At 37.0% G+C, this 20110-nt stretch overlaps 1 protein-coding gene and 1 non-coding gene across 7 annotated transcripts in view; one reads left to right on the top strand and one right to left on the bottom strand.

The window, feature by feature from the left end:
- CEP112 (centrosomal protein 112) overlaps positions 1 to 20110 on the bottom strand; it is a 402227-nt gene that overhangs the window by 246670 nt on the left and 135447 nt on the right. The window lies entirely within an intron of this gene.
- LOC117795876 lies at positions 4874 to 4980 on the top strand. The gene has a single exon (XR_004620024.1). It is a non-coding gene; the product is annotated as a U6 spliceosomal RNA (small nuclear RNA).

Genomic DNA, 20110 nt, shown 5'->3' with positions numbered 1-20110 from the left:
TGTGGGGACATAACGTGTCTTCCTCTTATTTATATTACATACCTTGAGCATACTACATGTATAGAGTAATTCAATATTTGTTTCATAAATTTATATTATATCATATAGATAGAACCAGAGTAAAACCATGGAACATAGCAACCTCAGCATTATTGATATTTCTGGTCAGATAATTCTTTATTGTGGGGACCTTTTGGGTGCATTGTGCTATAAAAGTTTAGCAGTATCCCTGGCCTCTGTTCACTAGATCCCAGTGACAATGTCCCCCTGCCCCACCATTCTGACAACCCCAAAATGTCTATAGACATGCCAAATACGCCCTGGAGGGGCAAAATCATACCTGATTGAGAACCACTAGGCCAGAAAATATGATTCTTTATCAAATTCCATGGAGTGAAAGAAGCCTTAGGTATCATTTGGTTTCTGGGTGTTTGACGTTCAAACAAGGTTTAGGATATTGGTAACGGGAAATAACCCGAAAAAGCAATTACCATCCAACTTCTTAGAGAATTCAATGCCATGCAATGCTCATAAATGACTATAATGGCTCCATGACTAGGAATTTGCTTGTTCTTACAGCATGTGCCTTATAGGTGTTTTTGACCTGGAGAGAGAAGACTCAGATAATCCTAAACTGATGATGATGATGATATGCTTGCATAGCTCTTTGCAGTTTATGAGTTTTTACATGTATTTTCCCAACTAGGTATATATTTACCTTTTATTTATTTTTTTTTTAAGATTTTATTTATTTATTCGACAGAGATAGAGACAGCCAGTGAGAGAGGGAACACAAGCAGGGGGAGTGGGAGAGGAAGAAGCAGGCTCATAGCAGAAGAGCCTGATGTGGGGCTCAATCCCACAACGCCAGGATCACGCCCTGAGCCGAAGGCAGACGCTTAACCGCTGTACCACCCAGGCGCCCCATATATTTACCTTTTAAAAAAAAATTTATTTGAGAGAGAGAGAGAGAGCATGCACGAGTGGGGGAGGGGCAGAGGGAGAGAGACAAGCAGGCTTCCCACTGAGTGCGGAGCCTGATATGGGGCTCAATCCCAGGACACCGGGATCCTGACCTGAGCTGAAGTCAGACACTTAACCGACTGAACCACCCAGGTGCCCCTAGGTATATATTTCGAATGGAAAATTTTATTTCATTTTATTTTTTTTAAGATTTTATTTATTTGTCAGATAGAGAAAGACTGAGCACACAAGCAGGTGAGCGGCAAGCAGAGGGAGAAGTAGAGGCCGGACTTGATCCCAGGACTCTGGGATCATGACCTGAGCCGAAGGCAGACACTCAACCGACTAAGCCACCCAGGCGTCCCTCTAATGGAAAATTTTAAAAAGGAAGTAAAAACTAATAAGGGACAAAACTGATAACTATAATTAATTAAGAGAGTATACTCTGCATGGTAATTGTACTTAACATATATAGATTTTTCAGTGTCAAGCAAGGAATGTTTTGTAATTATCTAGTTGGACTGATGCCACGATTTGTTCCTTTAGTTTCTCAAATAACCTCTGAAAGGTGACAGAAGAGAGTGAATTCACAGATATGAAAGGAAGAGAAGTAGTTAAGTCTTAAAAAGGCAAACTCTGAAAGGCAAACTGAATGACATCCAATAATATCAAGTGGAGGAATAGTTCATATATGAACAAGAGAATGGTGGTAGCTAAAACATTCTTGTTGCACAGAATGAAAGGGTGATTGCTGAGATTATCAGCATTATGGACATGATGTAGGGCAGATAGAGGGAGTTCAGTAAGGAAGTCCAAGGAGCTATATATGAAAGTAGCTTAGTGTATCAGTTTCCTGGGGCTGCGTAACAAATTCCCACACACCGAGAAGTCTAAAACAATAGGAATCTATTCCCTCTTAGTTCTGGAGGCCAAAAGTCTATAATGAAGGAGTCAGCAGCACTGCATTCCCTCTGAAGGCTCTAAGGGAGAATCCATTTCCTGGCACTTGCAACTTCTGGAGACTGTTGACACCCTTGGATTGTGACTATTATCTCTCTCTGATCCATCTTCACATCACCTTCTCCTCTGTGTCTCTTCTCCATAGTGTCTCTCTTATAAAGACACTCACGACTGGCTTTAGGACCCACCTGGACAATCTCCTCATCTCAAGATCTTTAACTCAGTTACATCTGCAGAGATCCCCTTTTTAAATAAGAACATTCACAAATTATGAGGATAAGGATATGAACATATCTTTTTGGGGTCCACCAATCAGCCTGCTACACTTGGGTTGATAATGTATAGTCTACTTTCTGTTTTCGGGCTCTAATACTAGCTCTAGATCAAACTTCTGCTCATCTCTGGAAGTCTTCACATCAAACACACTATATCAAAGAGCCCATTTGGAGTGACATCATCAAGATGGTGGCATAAATCATTCCCAACTTTAGTGCCCTTCACCAAAAGATCAACTAGCAACTATCCATAGACATGACACCATCGTGAAAATCCCAGACCCAAGGATATGAATGAAGCACTCCCATGGACCACAGAGATAGAGATGGATCACATTAAAAAGGTAAGAGGAGTGGCTCCACTCTGCATCACCACTCATCACCCCAGGCCAGGATTACACTGCACCAACAGAGCCACCCAGCTTTCTCCAGTGGAAAAAGGAGAGCCCAAGGTGGACATCCAGTTCCCCCAGTATTGCAAGACGCTTCCCAGAAATCCCACTACAGTAATCAAAACAGTATGATGCTGCCATTTAAAAAAAACAAAAATACACCAATAGAACTGAAAGCCCAGAAACAAATCCATGCATATACAGTCAACTAATATTGGACAAGAACGCCAAGACTATTCAATGGGGAAAAGATAGCCTCTTCAATATATGGTGTTAGGAAAAATGGATATTCACGTGCAGAAGAACAAAACTGGGCCTCTATCTCACTCCACTCACAAAAATTAACTCAAAATGGATTAAAGACTTAAATGTTAGGCCTGATTCTATAAAACTCCTAGAAGAAAACAGGATAAAATCTCCTTGACATTGGTTTTAGCAATGACTTCATGAATATGACACCAAAAGCATAAGTAACAAAAACAAAAAGAAACAAGTGAGACTACATCAAACTGAAAAGCTTCTATAGAGCAAAAAAAAGAAAAAAATAATCAAGACAATGAAAAGATAAACTACAGAATGGGAGAAAATATTTCAAACCACATATCTGATAAGGGTTAATATCCAAAATGTATATAAAGAACTCATATAACTCAAAAGAAAAAAAGCCCAAATAATCCAATCAAAAAATGGGCAGAAGAGCAGAATAGACAATTTTTCAAAGATACTCAAATGGCCAACAGGTACATGAAAAGGTGCTCAACATCACTCATCATCGGGGAAATGAAAATGAAAACCACAATGAGATATCATTTCAAACCTGTTAGAACAGCCATCATCAAAAAGACAAGCGATAACAAGTACTGGCGAGGATATAGAGAAAAGAGAACCCTTGTGCACTGTTGGTGGGAATGTGAATTGGTGCAGCCACCATGGAAAACAGTATGGAGGCTCCTTAAACAATTAAAAACAGAGCTATCGTATAATAGGCCTCAAATGTAATCACAAGATGCTTATAAGAGGGAAGCAAAAAGGTCAAAGGAGAGACAAGGCAGCATGAGAGAGGAAGCAATGGAGAAAAGACAATGTGATTAGGGTCCCAAACCAAGGAATGAAGACAGCCTCCAGAAGATGGAAAAGGCAAGGAACAGATTCTTCCCTAAAACCTCCTGGCAAAAACCAGTCCTGACCACCCTTGGCCTTAGGCCCTAACTTTCATTTTGGACTTCTAATCTCCCAAACTGTACAATAATAAATTGTTTTAAGACACTGTGTTTGCAGCATCACAGCGATAGGAAACAATAACAACTAACAAAACTAGTATATATCCAAACCTTAGAATACATCAAGGGCTCTCTGAGGTACTTAATATACATAACATTTATAACTGCATTAACAATGCTGTATGGACAAAAAAAAAAAAAGGTAGAAAATTCAACAAATTTAAAAGTTAAATCAGGCAAAGAAAAAAAATTCATATGTTAAATTTTGCTACTCTTTGAGCATTTTAATTTTTTGTGTTTCCTTTGTTACTTAATTCCTTCTAGGTAATGTCACCAGGTAAAAACAAAACAAAAACCAAAAAACTTAAAGGTCAAATTATTTCTTCCCAAAGGGCATATTTACATTTAATAGTGGCAAATTTCGATGAGATAGGACCCCGGATAAAACCATCCAAAGACTCTCCAGTTAGTTCGAGATATTCCCCTTGATCAATATGCATCTACCCAAACATGCAAACTCTGAGTGTGGTTAAGTGCAGGGAATCAGTATGCTTAGGGATTAAAATTTCTGGAGATCAACGAATGACTGCTAAGACTTGCAAAAGGAAGACGTGACCAAGGGAAGTTTTCTTTTTCAAAAGTAAGTTCATAAGACTAGAAGCTGGCCTAGAAAAGAAGTGTGCAAGGGATAATGAGGAACGAGGTGCTACTGAAAACTCCAGGTCACCCCAGGGATTATGAAAGCCTGAAGAAGAATGCCAATTCACAGCTAAGGTAACTTTTTAGAAAAAGTTTTAAGAACCTATAAGGAAATGCTGCTGCCTAGCATTTCTGCACTCCTCATAGCAAAGACATGTATCACAATTTTGAAACCTACTGTGGGGGTGCATAAGTGCTAGTCCAATTCAAAACACACACGGACAAGGGGGCCTGGCTGGCTCAGTCAGTAGAGCATATGACTCTTGATCTCAGGATTGTGAGTTTGAACCCCATGTTGGGAGTAGAGATTACATAAAAATAAAATAAAATATTTAAAAAATATTAGCCAAAATACAAAAGGACAGTGCTCACTTTGCCAGCACATATATTAGAACTGGAACGATCCAGAGAAGATTAGCATGGCCCCTGCACAAGGATGACACACAAAATACACAAGGATAAAGTGCTTTCCTGAGTCACAAAGTAGGCTGCATATAAGATAATCATATAACCACTGAATCCTAAAATCCAAATATAAGTGTATTTCTAGGGATAACAAAATTATGTTTAAAATGTCCATAGCAAACCTGAGAAGATTGTTTTCCATTCTTCTTCTTCCTAAAAGAATACAGTATTTTGAGTTTACAACAGAGTCATCCAACCTTTTATCAACTCATTCATCAAAAATTGGTTAAGACCTACTATGTGTTAACCATTAAATTATACTAAGGAACAAAGCTACATGAGAAACCTGTCTCTCTAAGAAGACGCCATCTGGTAAAGGGAAAAAATATATTATTACCAAATATTGTAACAGAGGTTCAAACACAGGGTCTTGAAAAGCAGAAGGAGACAGTTAAGAGAGATTTCATTCCACTCCATTCATGAAAAGACGGATCGGTAGGAAACAGATCTCTACTGTAGGAATCTCCATCCTATCATGGTGAATCAGAACAATAACCTTCTTAGAAGCCCCACGGTGGCAAGTGGACTTACATACAGCAACAGTAAACGCAGACCAAAGAAAGCCGGCAGTTCCCACCATAATCCTGCCTCAAAGAGGACAGCATTGATAGGTCCATGGGCAAACACGCAATAAGACTCAATGAAACTACGATGCTCCAGTGCTTAACCAGCTAGAGACTTCTCCCTTGATACCAGGGGAAACACTCAAAAAGGGTATGGTAACAGTATAAAGAAGTGCTGTGGAACTGTCTTCTGACAAGGACCTTATATCGTCAATGATTTAGGCTTCCCCAGCAGACTGTGCCCCCAGAGCCAGACTCCAGTCTTGAAGAACTACGACTGGTTTTGAAGCACGTTACCTATGACTAAGAATGAGGAATCTACTTCAGCTATCCAAAAATCTCTTAAAAACATATGGATTTCAGCTAGGAGATCAATTCCTTAAAGTCAACTGGATTTGAAACATGTTTCAAAAGAACTGATCCCGGGGGGGGCGCCTGGGTGGCAGAGCGGTTAAGCGTCTGCCTTCGGCTCAGGGCGTGATCCTGGCGTTGTGGGATCGAGCCCCACATCAGGCTTCTGCTATGAGCCTGCTTCTTCCTCTCCCATTCCCCCTGCTTGTGTTCCCAATCTCTCTGGCTGTCTCTATCTCTGTCGAATAAATAAATAAAATTTAAAAAAAAAAAAAAAAAAGAACTGATCCCGGCATCAATCTCCTACTCTATATTTTCAGCAAGTTAGTCATGTTCCAGGAGCTGAGGCAAGGGTCCTGCCTGGCAGCAAATTTTGAGACCTACTTGGTAAGATACCTGCAGAAAACCTAGAAGAAGTATAAAAATGAATCTGATCTTGGAGAAATAACAGTCCAATTGAGGGGGAAAACACAAGAAAAAAAATCAAGTAGTAGTATAATATTATATATTATATATTCTGAGTACTATGAGAATATGACAAATGGAAAGAGTCAATGAGAATTTGTGTAAGAAAACAGCCTCAGAAGATCAGCAGATTTGTGTGTAAAGTATAAAATAAAGCAATGTAGGTAAATTTGATGACATGTTTACACAGTTTGAAGTTTTACGTATTAATTTTGTGCTAAACTAACTTCTGCCTATAATGTAGGCATATAAATAAATGAAAAGAACTCTACCCCAGAAAATAGAAGACCAATTGAAATATTTATGGTGAAATAAGAAAACCTTGAGAAAGTGATCCTTAAAGATAAAATAGTTACAGTGGATAGTGAAGAAAAATTCCTTTAAAATCTTTAAACTTCAAAAAAATCCCAAATCTAATGTTTCCTTTTATGTTTCCTATATTTAAGAAAGTACTGATTAAAAGTTCTATATAGAAATTATTCATCATACATGCAAAGCTACACACATACCCACCAATACAGCTTACTTTACAGGCAGTCGTGTATCAGTAGATAATAAGGAGAGACACATTCATCCTATATAATGACAAAGCCTAACTACATTGAAATAGGTGCAGGACCACTTCCTGTTACTAGGGAGAGGAAAAAGGCAATGTGAAGTCATTCAAGCAGAATAATAAGTAAACCAAAGCCAGATCAAAGGAATATAGGAGAAAGACTGAAACGTGAAGCTGAAATATTTATTTCCTTCAAAACATCATCCATGTCTTGTCCCTGGGCAGTTCAATATTTCAAAGTAGCTGGAAAATATTCTCACTTACATTCATCACTATGCACAAGTAGATCAAATTTTAAGTGGGCAAATTTTCTCTTTAATTACAAAACAATATTTATCGAGAAAAGTTTTTCTGCTTATCAGAAATGATTTCTAAATTATGTGAAATAATTATAAAGTCTTAACAGACACTTTTTAGTACTTCCAGTGGATGAAGCTGCTACAAACTATAACATTCATGGTGTAACCAAAATTTTTAATGTCTCCACAAATGATGATACAGAGTGAACATTTATTGCGGGTTTACTATGCTCATTGATTTAGAGCAGTTCCTGTACTATTCCATTTCATTTTTATACTGATAAAGTTATCATTTATTTTTTTTCACCAATGAAAACAAGGAAGCTTAGAAGTTTATATAAATATATTACTAAATCAGTTTGATGCTAATTGATTAAACTTACAAGTAGGTCCTTACTATGATTTATCCTCACATAACATGAATATTTGCCTATCAAACCACTTCAGAACATTTGAAAGCTAAGCTATTTATCAAGTATTTACTTACCTATTGTATCTGTGCTTGGTGCTAAAAATACAAAAATAATCAACTCATTGTCCCTGTATCCAATATAGGAAAGACAAACTCTATGCTATTTTCAGTATGATGAAAGCTACACAATAATATGAACATAATAATATGAGCAAACAAGGACCGGAGGAATTCATTGTGTCTAGGATAGAAAAGAAAAGCTTCATAAGGGCATGTCATTTGGTAAGATCATCACGAAGAATGTGGAAGAGGTGTAACATATACATACACAGGTTTAACTATATATTAAAATGTAAATGTATTTGTAAAATACATATTTTTATTTGGACATTTGTAAAATATATTTTATTTTCCTCCTTACCATCACACTTTCCATGAAAAGAGCAAATCTCCATCAGAAGATACTTACTTATTTCAAGGGAAAGATGAACATGGTAGAGGTAAGAGATTTCTAAAGATAAAGTTTTGTTTCAGATATAATAAAATATGCAACCATTTCTGCTGGTTATAAAAACTACACACTCTTATCAGTAAGTGCATAAAAGTATGTTAGCTGGATTTGTGTTAGTTTTAAGAAACCAATCTTTATTTATAAACATAAATCACCCATGTTTCACTGACCATTTCTCCCTACCTCATACTACATTTTTTCCAAAGGCTCCAGTGGTTATCTTATATGTGCTTAACAATAAGTTCAGTCACTGTTAATCTGTTACCATGTGGTATTCATTAATTCATTAACCATTAATGTGTTAAGCAGCCATTATGTGCCAGGCACCTTGCTACATGTTGAGAAAACATCAGTGAACTAATCACACCCAGTTCCCATGCTAAGGGAGCTTTCAGTCTAGCAGAGAGAAAAAGACATTGAATTAATACAAATGAGAACAATGAGGATTCAATTCCTTACTATGTTACCAAAAAAGAAATATGGAGTATTAAGGATATAATAGGGTGAAAAACCTTAACTAGGAATTAGGATGAAAGTGATGTTAAAGTTAACTGAATTTGTATGTTGATTATACTTCAATAGAAAATAACATTTTTTTAATGAAAAAAAAAGTTAACTGAAGGTTGAAGAGGACTGGATAAAAGAAAATGCAGGGTAAGGGTATTCCAGCACAAAGGATAACAAATGGAGAAGCTGTGAGAGAGAAGACTGTGGCTGAATCAGGGAAGAGAACAGGGGCCAAGAGAGAAAAGGGCCTGTGATAAGGCTGAGAAGTACCCTGTCATACTGAAATTCCAGAGACAGAACTTTCATAGCTTTGTAGAAAAACTACAATGTGTGAGATGAAAAACACAATGGATGGGATTACTGGCATTGCTAAAGAAAAGGTTCATGAACTTGAAGACTTAGCAGTGGAAACTAACCAAAACAAAGCACACAAAGAAAAATAGAATAATAAAAAGCAAAGCATTGGTGACAACTGTCAGCAGCCTAATATTTGTGTATTTAGAGTCCTTAAAGGAAAAGAGAGATGGGGACAGAAAAATATTTGAAGAAATTATGGCCAAAGCTTTCCAAATTTAATTAAAATTATAAATCTACAGATCCAAGACTCAAAGAACTCCAAGCATAAGACAAATAAAACTACATAAAGGCACAACATAATCAATTTGCCCCAAAACCAGTGACAAAGAAAAAAAGAATCTTGAAAACAGCCAGAAAAAAGACATGTTCCAGAGGAACAAAAGTAGGGATAGCAGCAGATTCCTGGTAGAAGCAATGCAAGCAAGAAGACAATGAGGTGACATCTTTAAATTGCTGACAATTAAGTTCGATCTATGCCATGAAGGCAAGAACAATTCAGTATTAAATAATCTAATAATACATTTAATAATGACTAGATTACCTAATCCCAAAATGACGGATAAAATTGATAACCCTGCAGCCAGACTGATTGGGAAAGAGAGACAATGCAAATGAACAGCATTACAAATAAGAGAGGTTCTGCACTACAAATTCTACACATATTAAAAGGACAAGAAGGCATATTAGGAAAGAAAGAGAAAAGAGAAGTTTAATCCACACTTCCTAGCACATACAAAATTAACTGAAAAAATGGATCACAATCCTAAATGTAAAACCTGGAACTATAAACTTCCAGAAGAAAATCTTTGTGATTAGGAAAAAGATTAGGGATTAGGAAAAGATTTCTTAGATGTGACCCCAAAAGCACCATCTGTGAGAGAACAAATAAATACACTGGACTTCATCAAAATTAAAAACACCACTTCCTTGAAATAAACCATTAAAAGAATGACAAGGAAAGCCACACACTAGGAGAAAAACATTGGCAAATCATGTGTCTGTTAAAGGACTTGTATCCAATATATACAAAGAATTTTCAAGACTCAATAATAAGAAAACAACCACCCCAGTTTATAAAAAAGAGGCTAAAGATTTGAACAGACAGTTGCCAAAGTAGATATACTTAGGGCAAAAAAAGGACATGAAGAGTTTTTCAACATTAGTCGCTAGAGAAATGCAAGTTAAAACCACAGCGAAGTACTTGGACAAGCCTGTTGGAATTGTGAAAATAACACCACTGACCATATCAAGTGTTGGCAAGGATAGGGAGGAAACAGAACTCCCACACTCTGCTGGAGGGAATGTAAAATCATACAAACCACTCTGCACAATAGTTTGGCAGCTTTTTAAAGAGTTAAACATGTACCTCCCTTATGATCCACACATTTGACTCTCACGTTTCATTCAAAAGGACAAAAGAAAATGTCCACAAAAGACTAATGTTTATAGAAGCTTTATCTATAATAGCCCCAAACTGAAAACAGCCCAAATGTCCACCAATGGGTATACAGATCAACAAATTATGGTATATTCATAGAACAGAACATTACTCAAAAATAAAAAGGACTGAACTACTGATATTCAATAAAACATGGATGAATTTCAAAATCATTATGCCAAGGGAAAGACGGGAGACCGAAAAGTACACAGAGAATATGCTTCCATTTATTTAAAATTCTAGAAATTATAGTGACAGAAAGGAGATTAGTGCCTGCCTGTATAAGGGGAAGTCAGGGAAAGGTGGGCAGGAGAGATTTCATAGGGGCATAAGGAATCTTTTGGGAATAACTATATGCTCACATAGACATATGTTTTGTGTTGGTAGGTATGTCAGTGTATAGGTAAGTCAGAATGTGAAACTGTATACTTTATGTGAAATGTATTTCAACTATAACTCAATAAAACTATTAAAATAACCCTGAAATATATTAAAATGTTTATTCTCACTTATTATAAGAGAACTGCAAGTTGAAACTATATTGAGATACTATTTATCACATATCATCTATCAGACAAAAAATTAAAAAATATAACATATTCTGTTTGGGAGGCTGTGGATCAAAAATCATTCTAATATGTAGCCAGTAGAAATTCTGTACACACACACACACACACACACACGCGAATTTGGTGATATACAACTAAATATATATATATATTTCTTTCAACCAGACAATACAAAAACACATGTCTACTAGGTTATTTGTTACAGCATCAAGTGCAATTACAAATATTGAAGCCACCTGTAGGTAGGACAGCTATTGCATAAATTGTGATTTAACCACACATTCATACTATGCTGATGTATGAATGACCTCCAGTTTATAACAAACAGTAAAAGCAAAGTGTAAGAAAAAGAAACCACTGAGATATACATATATCTTACACATATCTGCTCAACTGTGCAAAAACAAATACAGAAAGGGTCTGTCAGAGACTAACGAATGAGATCACCCACCTACAGGGGCTGGGGCCAGAGAAGAAAGGACAGAAGGAGCGGAAGTGGGACACCGCTTCTCTGAATATACCTTTTAGTGCAGGTCTCATTTTTGATACCCTGTTAATGTTCAAAAAATAAAGAACAAAATCAATGAGGATGGGGGGGTGCGATTTTAAAATGAAATGCCAACAGAAAAAAAAAAATCTCACAGGACTTGAGCTCCTTCAACGAGAAGAGAACTTCTGCCCATTTTGGTCTGGCTCTCTCCCACACTTGCTCATGAGAGGGGGCTTTGGGAGAAACAATCCTGAAGGAACTGTCCAGCTCCCTCCTCTCTCGGAGAATGTCCCCTGCCGTGCACAGGATCTTGCTTGGGCTGTGACCAGACAAGTACATTAAATTCTAATGAGGGGGGGCTTTGGGAGAAACAATACTGAAGGAACTGTCCAGCCCCCTTCTCTCTCGGATAATGTCCCCTGCTGTGCACAGGATCTTGCTTGGGCTGTGACCAGACGAGTACATTAAATTCTACGAGGAAGGATTCCCAAGCCGCATGTTGGCCACACATCTAAACCACAGCCCCATCTACCTGTTTCTTCTATTTTTTTCAAATTAATCCTCAGTTTGAAAGGGAAAGGAGGTATTATTTACTGGCTTCTAATCACTTCCAAATAAAAAATGTTACAAATTTTTCAGGTTTTTTTACAAGTTTACATTAAGAATTTATTCCTACTGAATAGACCCCAGCTGTTCCTAATAAAACGGCATCATAATTTTATTCTCATTAATGAACTTCCTTAACATTCCTAAGGAAATTTATAGAAGCATCCCATTCCCGTATTTTTTTTTATCCCATTCCCATATTAATTCAGGCTTTGTTAGTAAGAATTTGTGATAGTTCTGACAGAGCGGACATTTAAGTTCACTTTTATTTGTTCTAAAATAAATATCTTTTTTTAATTACTCTAGAATTTAAGTTTTTTTTTAAAAAGATTTATTTATTTATTTCAGAGAGAGAGAGAGAGCATGAGCAGGAGGACAGAGGGAGAAGGAGGAGAATCTCAAGTGGACACTATGCTTAGCATGGAGCTTGATGCAGGGCTCGATCTCACAACCCTGACCCCCAGATCATGAACTGAGCCAAAAACAAGACTGGGATCCTTAACTGACTGTGCAATTCAGATACCCCCCAAATTTAAGCTTTTAATGTAGCAAGGAAAACCATATTTATATGTAAAGAAAATAGAAATAAAGCCTGAAAAAAAACCCTCAAATATTTGTGAGATTTCTACAGAATAAAGTGACAAATTAAGAACAATTTCAATTAAACCTTATCGAAATCAATAAGTGTTCTTATCCAGTTAACTAAATGTCTTTTCAAAATAAATACAGTTTGAAATAACATTATATAGGCCACATTGAATCTATTTTTAAAAATAAACATAACTACTTAAATAAATTTTTAATATACCTTCCAATTCACACCACCTAAATAAAATGGCTGTAACTGGAAAGATGGAAGATCGTGGTGAAGAGTCCCTCTTGAGATGGAGCTGGAATAGACAAAGCTTTTGTACATATGGGCTGCAATTCCTACAGCTTCTCGGCCTCTCTCTGTGCATCTGCTCCATTTTCTTCTTGGCCTCAACTTCACTACTCAGAACTCGAGCTTGCATACGGCCCATGGTGGCTGCCTAGCCGATCTTCATCTTAGTAACTTTCCAAGTTTCCAGCTTCTGCCCTGATTTAGTCTCTAGGTTTCCCAGTTCCAAATTCCCAAAGAACAAGCGGTCGTGCACTATAGCATAACGGTGAGGATTAGGGCTTTAGAGTCAAACACAGGCAATCTCGAATCCTCGCACCTCCACTTACTAGCTGTGTCAGCTTAAGCTCTTTGTATCTCTGAGTAAAACAAGTTTGCTGCCCTTGGTTCAGGTGTCGACTCTAGACCCAGTGTACATGGCAGAGAAGGAGAGTGGTCCTATGCAGAGAACATGGTGGGCTGCTATCAGAAGACGTGGGCAGGGTATATTCTACCATTTGGGACTTTGGGGAAGAATAAGCAATAACATATACCTAGCGTATGTTGCTATCTATGAATCACTGGGATCAAATCATTTAAAAAGCACAAAAGGAGATTTACTGAGTGATACAAAAGGTAAAAGTCCACATTCTATCAGAAAAAGAGCACTGAATTAGGAGTCAGAAGGCCTAGGATTAAGTGCCAGCTCGGTCATGTATGAACTACACCACACTGGTTAAATTGCTTAATCTCTTTGAACCTCCGTTTCTCCCTTTAAAATGCACATAATCACAAACCACCACAGAAGTTTCCTTTGAGAATGAACTAAGAGGATATATACTGAAATCATTTTAACTATAAAGCATTAAAAAAAGTATTGCTGTATTAGTTTATCAACTTTCCACCAGGCTTAAATTCATTTCACCACATTTCACTGCTAAAGTGAATTCTGACTGTAGTAAAACTCAAGAAGCTAAATATATAAACTGCTTCAAACAATGAGTTTTCCAAACTTAATTCCCTGAAGAAAGAATCTAATAAACCTGAAAGCCTCGCATTACAAATTAAATCTACTGTGTGAAATAGTGTCACAAATGTCTCTGTCAATAAGAGGCCTCTTGAGCATCATATCACACTGACACTGATTTAAAGCAGTGTGTTCTCATGAGAAGAAGTGCAGAATTGTGTAACGACACATCTACAAAGAAGTGCTTGACAGAACAGAAACTTCCTTTTCAATCTGAAACAAGGTCACCACATATTTCTGTCCTCTCTTCAAGCCTTCCATCATACTTCTTAGAGGAAGGGTTATGTCAGCATGCTCACTGGGGCTAAGGAATGCTTAAAATAAATGGGAAACTTTGACTGCTCTCCATCTAAAATGGTTTCAGATGCTCAAGCAGACTGCAGAAAAGAGAACAGATGGGTCCCCCCCACCACCACCATTGATACTTACGAGTGCTATTTTTAAGAAGAAAATCATGATCAGGGTTTGTGGGAACTTTCCAAAGTATAGGGATAACTTTTCTTAAGATGACACAAATGTCTGCATCAATACAAAACTGAATACCTTTTAAATCACCTAACAAAAAATGAATATAAATTTTTGATGGTGCCTTCCAGTAATTTATCCATAATTTTCAACTTCAAATATCATGGTACCAGTTGCAAGAAAAACAAACTATTCTATTCCCATTAATTACTTAGAAAATTATTAAACTGAAACTTTAAAAATATATTATAAATATGTGTTCACACCATAGCCACAAACTGCAGGAGGAATGACGAGAGTTTATGGGTGTGATAAACTTTCATGATGAATTGGAACTTTCTCTACCAAACAAGGTGACTCTCCTCAGTAATAATTTCAAACACTGCTGCCATTCAAAACCACTGATTAGTCATAATAGAGCAAGCTAAGGAACAATTAACTTCCCAAGTAAAGAACTTGAAATGTTTCTCATTATAATCACATAGCACCCCTTTAAAAAGCAAAAGCAAAATCAAAGAATCAGACATCAAAAGACCATTAGGTCTTTCAATATAGACCATTTCCAGACCTACTTTACTCCACATCAAACCTCCTTCAGGGTGTTTTCATTGTTCACTAAGAATAGAGATATATGGTTCAAATTACCCAAAAGTTTCTTCAAAGTTCCTTGACATTTGTGTATTCCACACCTAAAATGATTAAATGTTCTATCAAGTAATAAAAAACTAAAGATCAGAATTTTAACAAAGTCCCCAATTTTTAAATTCCTTGTTAAATTTCATGACCTCAAACTTCAGGGACTGTAAGTTAGGAAGGAATAAAGGAAATGCAGTAAGGAAAATAAAAGCATGTTTTTCTTAAGGATGGAAATGTTTGACATTCGCTTATTTATTGTTTATTATAGTCTGACAAAAATCTTTCTTCCAGAAAACCAGGTCTGTTTGCTTTACTCCTAACCTCATGCTTGGACATTAACACGTTACCACATTCATGTCTTGAAACATTTTATTCCTTCTGGAAGGGAAATTCTCTCTTCTCCACCAGCTCGTTTTCTGTTCTTCAAAACATAGTTTTATTGCAGAAAGATATTCAGGAAAGTTAAGTCTTCCTCCAATGTCAGTTTCATCATATACCACACTGCTACCAATTCTCTAACCATTTGCTATTCCCTACGGGAGACAGTACATCCTTCTGCCCCCACCTTTGGGGGATTTGGGGTCCTTCTCAGTCTGAACCATGAGTCTCCTGTATTCCTGATCCAAGAGGGCTCCTTTTCTCCAGTTCCTTCACATGCCCTCTTGCACTTTTCATCCCTCCATATTGGGTTCACACTCTTCCAACTTCTTGGATGACTTTTACCATATATAAGAAAAAGTGTATCAGTATGTAAGCCACCATGTTCAGAGTATACCTTGGGGATACCATCAGAAAGAGATCTGTTATTAAAATTAACACCAGATTGAGAGTTAGCTTATATGAATTTATTACTGATAAGACTTATTTTCTGAGTCTTCATGAAGAAATAACTGTGAGAAGTTATAATCATTAAGGATGTTTTCCAGTATTTCAGAAGTGTTATTTAATTTTGATTTCTTCCTTTATACTTTTAACAAACAGGCTTAAATCCAATGTGAAATTAATTGAACTTAAAGAAACATCGCTTTCAATATGGGCGATGATCTATCTCTACCTTGTCTCCATTATGCTTTGTTTATAAGACTTGATTTCTTATCACTAGCATTGACACTATTTTTCTGATTTCCAAAAATACAATAAAATATTAAAATGACCACATAAATGAGCGGCTATAGCAAAGGGAGACAACATTCACATACTCCCCAGTGGCCAACAAGTGTAAAAACCTAACAATTCTATTGTGACTCTCTTGGCATAAAGGTGGTGATGCCCTTAATTTACTATATTTTATGGTGATGATTATACACGGATGGATATGGAGGGTAAAAATCCGTCAGAGTACTTTTAGCACCAATTAGCAGAAGAAAATTTTGTTTGCAAAGCCTAACAAAGTAGGGAAGGGCAACCCACCCAACTTAACTGCTCACTCTAATTTGACATAAATACGACTTAAGAACACCCAGCTCCCGTTGTTATAACTCTATGGTTATCAGACAATACTTAAATCAGTGGTTTGGATTCTGGAATAAGCCAGTCCACTAGAAAAGAGTATTCTTACCAAATGCCTAGGAGCCATTTATGTAATTCTCAGTAGGAATTCTCTTTTTGTGGTCTACAGTAGCAGCTGAAACTAGGCTGATAAGGAAACATGTGTGCCACCTGCCAGAGTATCATTTTGAAGACCCAATAACAAAAGCCAAGTACAAAAATAAATAGCTTTCCCAGCAACTCCACTCCTAGGTATACACCCAAAGAACTGAACACAGGTACTCGAACAGATGCTTGTGTATGAATGTTCACAGTAGCACTATTCACAATAGCCTAAAGATAGAAATCCAAATGTCCATCAACAGCGGAATGGATAAAAAAAAAAATATGGTGTATACGCACAATGAAATATTATCCAGCCATGAAAAGGAATGAAGTAATGATACACACTACAATATGTATGAACCTGGAAAATATTATGTAAGTGAAAGAAGCCAGACACAAAGGTCACATGTTGCAGGATTCTATTCATATGAAATATTCAAAATAGGTAAATCCCCAGAGACAGAAAGCAGATTGGTGATTGTGAGGATCTGGGAAGGGGTGGAGATTGGGGACTAAGTTGTTTAATGAGTACAGAGCTTTATTTGGGGGTGATGCAAATGTTTTGTAACTAGACACAGATGCTGTTGCACATTGTAAATCTACTAAAAGTCACTCAATTGTTCACTTAAAAATGGTTAATTTTCTATTATGTGAATTTCACCTCAAATTTAAACAAAACAACTAAATAAAAAAGCAAAACAACTGAAACTGTGGAGATGGGGCCCAAAGGAAAATGCCTACAAGGACAAGGCAACAAATATGAGAAGAATGAGCCCCAAACAACATTCTCTGCATAGAATTATATTGCTGCTTCGGGTTTTTTTGGTTAATGTTGTTTAATTTTTTCCTTTAGTTTTCTCTCTTCTTTTTTAATCTGTCCCATAGAGACGTGTCTAATGAGGAATACTTTTATTAAATATTTGGAAATTTTTATTATGATTTCCTTTTTAACCTTAAGTTATTTAAAAGTACTATTTTAAGTTGACAAACCTGAGGGTTTATTTTTTTTTTAATTTTATTTATTAGAGAGAGAGAGAGAGAGCACAAGCAGGGGGAGTGGCAGAGGGAGAAGGAGAAGCAGGCTCCCCGCTGAGCAGAGAGCCCAATGTGGGGCTCGATCCCAGGACCCTGAGATCATGACCTGAGCTGAAGGCAGACACTTAACTGGCTGAGTCACCCAGGCGCTCAAACCTGAGGGTTTAAGAAGAAAACTGGCTGCTTATTATTGATTACTAACTTAATCACGCCAAGAACAGGAGAAAAAGTGGTCTCGATGACAGTGATTCTTTGAAAACTGTTGTGACTTCCATCATGACTTAATCCAAGCATTATGCAATCAGCTCCAGCCACCTGTCGCCAAGAGAGAAAATGGCTTAGTGCTGTCAGATCCTTCAAGTTTCCAGGGAAACCAGAAATTCAAATTCATGTGAAATCTCCTAGTTTTATAATGTTGGCAACTGATTCAAATTTTTCAAACTATTTTTCAGGCCAAACTGAACACATGTGCAGAATGACTCAATCTGCAGCCCAAGAAAGCAGGAACTTGGGCAGGAGAACATCAAAACGGACAAGAAGCAAGTAGAGAGAGGGTGAAGATAAGAGCAGCATGAAGGAGAAACAATGAAGGGAAAGGAATGGCTTCTGTGACATCCTGGAATTCTGCAGGAAGTGAATTTAAAAGTGGAGTTTAAAAAGTGGAAAATAAGTACAAATATCCAAATATATAGTAATAAGTACTATAAAGAAAATTAAGGAAGTAAATGGTCTGAGACTAAGATATACATGTGTAAGTCACTGCCATAGAACGGTATGGAAGAATGGTTTCTAAAGCTGTGGTCTTTGATTGGATTGTCTATGGGGAGGATCCAGAGAGAACAGAGCATGGAATGACCATGCAATCAAGACCGGGTGGAAGGAAGAAAATCAGCAGGATGTGTGTCCCAAAAACTGAAGAAGAGAATGTTGTAGAGAAGGGAGACTGAACAAAATCCAGATCGAAGGTCACTGTGACCTTAGGAGAAGTTTAGTAACATGATGAAAGAAGAAAGAGGGGACTGGGCTGAAGAAAGGAAGTGGAAGATAAGAACACAGGAAATTTACAAAATAAGTGCAGAAACCCACCTATGAAAAAAGAGAGGGGAAAAAGATCACAGGTGGGGGGCTGAGGGTGAGAAAGGGTGTTTTAAGGTGGATACCTACACTTCTCTACATGTTAAAAGGACCAAGGCAGTTGAGAGATAATAAAGGGGTCTTAAATCAGTCTGCACAATGGAGAAACAGGCAATAATTGGGAAAGGAGACAGAGAATGCATGGGAGGATGGGTGTGAGGGATGACCTTATAAGTTCACAGAACACAGGAAAGTAAGGGTCTAAAGCAAGGACCTTAAGGAAAGTAGAAACTAGTTGGGTTTGGAGGTGCAAGAATAGAAACAGCACCAATTTTACACATAATTAGTGGCAGGTGGCAGGTGAGAAGGAAGAGATGACAAAGTGATGACAAATGCTTCACTATATGCTCCATGAACAAATAGTATCAGGAATAAAACAAAACAAAAACCAACAGGGATAAAAGCTCAGAAGGACATGACTATGGTCTATTGTATTAATAAAGCATGTATCGATGGTGTGAAAAATTAAAGAATACTCATGGCAACAGAGAATATGATGATTTTCTGGAGCTAAAAAAAAAAACATTTGGGAGATCTGAGTCAGCCTTTGATTCACTTATTAATTTTGCAGAAAGCTAACAGTGTTACACTGCTCGGGAGGTCATACAGCTCCACATGGCTCACTATCCTCCTGAAAAAAGAGGCAAAAGACCACAAAGCAAGCTGAGATCAAGGAATTTTTTAAAAATCAAGTTTCAAGGTCATGGGAAGGTCACCGTGTATTTAGATTTTAGTCACACAAACTAATCTATAACTGAATCTACAGTAAATCACAATAATTGATTATAAGATGACGATTCTGATTTCCCATAAACTGTTTTCATTATGCAATGATAAAAAGGATGGGAGAGTATATATTACACTTCAAAAAGAATTCTATTAGAAAATAAGTTAAGAATAGTTCTAGTCTCCGTATACAAAATGGCATCTCTCTAACTAACATCTCCTGAATCCTGCAAGTACTCACTAAAATACCTAGAAAGAGAAAGAGGGGGAAAAGGGAGAGGGGGTGTCCCAATAACAAGAACTGACATAAACAAACAACCCAATGAAGGAAGCTGGGAGGAATCACCATAAATACAAAGCGAATGGAAATGGGTAAAAATACCTAACCAGGTCCACCTGAGAGCAAAAGGAAATTGGTCTTAGGAAATAGAACCGGAGAAAAATGAGGTAGAAAGACATCCTCTTCCTCCCTCAGGTTGAAAGATTCTGTGTCTAAACAAAAAAATAAAATAAAATAAAATAAAATAAAATAAAATA

This window comes from Ailuropoda melanoleuca, chromosome 13 (genome assembly GCF_002007445.2).
Source record: "Ailuropoda melanoleuca isolate Jingjing chromosome 13, ASM200744v2, whole genome shotgun sequence".
Classification (NCBI taxonomy): Eukaryota; Metazoa; Chordata; class Mammalia; order Carnivora; family Ursidae; genus Ailuropoda; species Ailuropoda melanoleuca.
This window is presented reverse-complemented; position numbering and strand designations above follow the sequence as displayed.